The sequence below is a fragment of the Trachypithecus francoisi genome, unplaced genomic scaffold (assembly GCF_009764315.1).
Source record: "Trachypithecus francoisi isolate TF-2019V2 unplaced genomic scaffold, Tfra_2.0 Lachesis_group1, whole genome shotgun sequence".
Taxonomy (NCBI): domain Eukaryota; kingdom Metazoa; phylum Chordata; class Mammalia; order Primates; family Cercopithecidae; genus Trachypithecus; species Trachypithecus francoisi.
Window position 1 is genome coordinate 56,210,425 of NW_022681454.1, and position 4,375 is coordinate 56,214,799.

A 4,375-nucleotide genomic window follows, 5' to 3' on the forward strand; every position below is an offset into this window, starting at 1 on the left:
TTAAGTTCAGAGACTGAATTGTACCCATCTTTGTATTCTCAGCCCTTATATAGGGCCTGACAAATAAAAATCGCCAATATTTTCTTCTGGGATGAATTCACACCAATTTTAGATGTAACAGTTAAATAAAAATCCAAAGCACTTCATTAGTGAATGTGAAAATGAATGGGGCAGACAATAAGTGGTCTTATAGGCTCTGAGAAAAAAAGAAAACAAACTATAGCATTTTATGAAGGCTTTATTCTATTCTGGAACCGTTCCTTAACTGAAGAAGAGAATTTGATCAGATGACAGGAGAAAAAAGTTACAAGTGCAAAAGGAAAGGGAAAGAACTGGAATGAGTATGGTTTGTTTATGGTGCATTAGGAAACTCTCCCTCTGTTTGATGTAGAGAGAAACATAAGCCGAGATTGGATTATATGGGCAGGGTAGCAGTTGGTGGAGCACTTTGGAAGTCAGGTTGAGGAATTTATATCGCATAGGAAAAAGACTAAGAGCATGACTTTTCATTTCAAGCTCAGTTTGCATCCTAGCACCACCAGTAGCTAGGTAATTCTGGGAATTTTCTAAATGTTCTAGAATTCTTCCAAATGTACGTATAATTGTGTATTTATAGGATTCTTGTGATTAAAATAATTAATCTAAATAAAAAATTGTATAGCAGTCAACATATGACAAGTATTCTATGAAAATTAGTTGTTGACATTGTAATTATAATTAATTGGAGCTATATTCTACAAGTGCATGATATTAGCAATATTCTAGAAAAATTAATTCTCGTATAGGACTAGGGAGAGCCTGGAATTTGAAGACAAATTGACCATTAAAATAATCTTGGCCTATGGTTAAAAAAAAGAAAAAAGAAAAAAAATCATTGATTAGAACAGTGAGAAAGAAAAGAAAGAACTCTGAGAAATAAGTTGAAGAAAAAAATGTGGAATTCAATAAGTAATTGGAGTTGAGGAGCACAGAAAATAGAAGCATTAAAAAAATAATGTCGGCTGGGCATGGTGACTAACATCTGTAAACCCAGTATTTTGGGAGGCTGAGGCAGGAGGATCACTTGAACCCAGGAGTTCGAGGCTGCAGTGAGCTATGATTACGCCACTGTTCTCAGGCCTGGGTGACAGAGGGAGACCCTGTCTCCAAACAAAAACAAAAACAAAAACAAAAACAAAATTTCAATGTTTTAAACTCTTGAGCCAAAGAGAACATAGGTACCACTGGAAAACATACAACATGGGAGAAAATCTGGTACACAACCATCATGGCAGCGGCCGGGGACCCGGATGGCATGGACACGGACGCTAAGACCATGGCGACCGAGGCGCCCGCACGGCCCCTCAACTGCTTGGAGGCAGAAGCCTCGGCGAGGGCGGGGGCGGGGACCGAGGACTCCGGCACCCCGTGAGGCAGCCTGCAGCGAGGCAGCCTGCAGGTTGCAGCCGGCCCCAGCCTAGGTCCCTGGTGATCCCGTGTCCCAGGCCTCCGTCAGCAACCGCAAAGACGCGGGCAGCGGCGCAGACAGGGAGCTGGTGGACCTGAAGATCATCTGGAACAGACCAAGCACGACGTGAAGTTCCCCCTGGACAGCACAGGCTCCGAACTGAAACAGAAGATCCCCTGATTACAGGTCTCCCGCCTGCCATACAGAAAGTCATGTGTAATGGACTCGTCCCTGAGGATAAGATATTGAGAGAAATAAAAGTGACTAGTGGGGCCAAGATCTTGGTGGTTGGCTCCACCACCAAAGATATTTTAGCAGTAAACACACCCAAAGATGCTGCGCAGCCGGATTCAAAGGCTGAAGACAACAAGAAGGAGCCTCTCTGCAGGCAGAAACAACACAGGAAAGTGTTGGATAAAGGAAAACCCAAAGATGTGATGCCATCTGTTAAGCGGGCCCAGGAGCGCCTACCAAAGGTACCCCTGTCCGTCATGTACAATAAGTCCGGAGGAAAGTGAGATTCACCTTTAAACTAGAACAAGACCAGCTGTGGACTGGCACTAAAGAACAGACTGAGAAATTGCCCATGGTCCACAAAAAATGTGGTCAGTGAACCTATGGAAGGACACGAAGACCACCGCATGATGGCGCTTCAGTTGGGCCCCACGGAAGCGTCTTACTACTGACTACTGGGTGTACTGGGTTCCAACTCAGTATGTGGATGCAAAGACACTGTGCTGGGGAAACGGCAGTATTTTTGAAAGCACTTTCACCTCTGGCCCAGGAGACTGACCCAAAGTGAAGGACGTTGTGGGGAGAGGCCTGCAGCATCCCTGGATTTCAGAGTTCTAGAACTTTGTTCACAAAAAATCTATACTCAATCTAAGGCGATGTGGTGACTGAAGCCAGAGGTGATGTACTTTCATCATTAGCTTAATTTTAACTTAAAATGAGCAGTTCCCTTTCTTGCAGTCAGCTTCATGCCATTTTTAAAGTCAACACGATGGAAATCAATAAATCTGAATTCCAAAAAAGAAAAATACATGATGGGAGAAAATCTAACTGGAGGGAAAATGAGAGGAAGGATGAAGTGATACTGGGTTTGAAGAGACAACTGGAAATCCACATAAAATATGTAGCATCTGGTCGAAGAGATAAAGGACTGGAGTTTAATTAAATGATTAGGACAGCAAGTACATGTTTGAAAAATTATCTGAATAAAAGTAATAAAGTGGTTAAAAAAACTGATAAGCCTTGTTTTAAAAAAAAATTTATCATGAGGGCAAACCAAGGTTCGAGACTTCTGCAGCATCGAGAGTTAAGGTATGCAAGAGCGGAGAAGAGCTAATGAGGGAAAGATGTCCTTAGAGGTCAGAGGAAATCAGGGTTGTGCCCTGCCATGAACGAGCTGTGTCCTGTGCTCTGAGAGATCAAGAAGAGAAGTAGACTACTTTTTTTTTAAGACGGAGTCTCCCTCTGTCACCCAGGCTGAAGTGCAGTGGCGCAGTCTCGGCTCACTGCAACCTCCGCCTCCAGGGTTCAAGCGATTCTCCTGCCTCGGCTTCCCCAATAGTTGGGATTACAGGCACCCACCATCATGCGCGGCTAATTTTTGTATTTTTTAGTAGAGATGGGATTTCACCATGTTGGTCAGGCTGGTCTTGAACTCCTGACCTCAAGTGATTTGCCTGCCTCCGCCTTCCAAAGTGCTGAGATTACAGGTGTGAGTCACCACACCTGGCCCTACGTAGAGACTACTTTTAGTGAACTGATGTTGTACAACCATTTGAGGAAGGCCTCAACCTTCTATGTAAAAATAAAGAATGACGCAAGGTCATTTGCTGACAGTGAATGGAAGATGATGGAGTTGAATGCTGTCTTGGTGGTGAACCCGACAGAAAAGATATGGAACGCTTGAATTTGAACAGATTTTGTATAGAATTGTGAGCAAGGATGAGGAAGAATATAAGAGATAATTAATTACCCCAGAACAAGTAATAGTAGGTAACTGGTACCATCCCTAAGCCCAAAGAAGCAAGAGGAGAAGCAGTCACTGGGACCCAGGGAAAGCTTTGAAGAAGACGGGATCTGTGGCCTTCAGATAGAGGCATATAGCCAATTTGCAGGAAGCTGACAGGGAGGGAGCTACAGGAATAAATAATCTGACCTCACTCTCCTCTCACCCTCAGGATTTCGGCTAAAGCCAACAGCTGAACCCATCTGGAAGCTAGAGGGCAAGGGAGCCAGGTTGTAGCACCTGTACGATCAGATACCTAGGGCACAGAGCAGAGTAGACAGTGATGGGGAATTAATCCAGCACAAATGCTTAAGAAGAGTAAAAAAGGTTTGGCAATGCCACTCTGAGAAAAGGGGTGGGGAGCCAAGAGATGAAAAAGAGTGCTGAGTTTTATTAGGTCTGGCTGATGCTAGTCAGTACTTTAAAAATAAAGATACTCTGCCTGGGCCTGTTGGCTCACACCTGCAATCCCAGCACTTTGGGGAGGCCAAGACAAGAGGTTTGCTTGAACCCAGGAGTTTGAGAACAGCCTTGACAACATAGTGAGACCTACAGAAAATTTAAAAATTAAATTTTGGCCAGGCATCCTGGCTAGCATGGTGAAACCTCGTCTCTACTAAAAACACACACACACACAAAAGCCAGGCATGGTGGCTGGCGCCTGTAGTCCTAGCTACTAGAGAGGCTGAGGCAGGAGAATTGCGTGAACCTGGGAGGTGGAGCTTGTAATGAGCTGAGATCATGCCACTGCACTCCAGTCTGGGGGACAGAGCGAGACTCTGTCTCCAAAATAAATAAATAAATAAATAAATTTTACAAAATTAAATGTTTAAAAATTACAAAACAATTTAAAAACAAATTTTTTCAATTTAAATTTGAGAAAGTTACAAAAAAATTAAAAGTTAGCTGGG

General features: G+C 43.5%; 1 pseudogene; it reads left to right on the plus strand.

Moving 5' to 3' along the window:
- Window positions 1–1,261: 1,261 nt before the first annotated feature.
- Window positions 1,262–2,208, plus strand: LOC117086356 (annotated as a pseudogene).
- The last annotated feature ends 2,167 nt before the right edge of the window (window positions 2,209–4,375 follow it).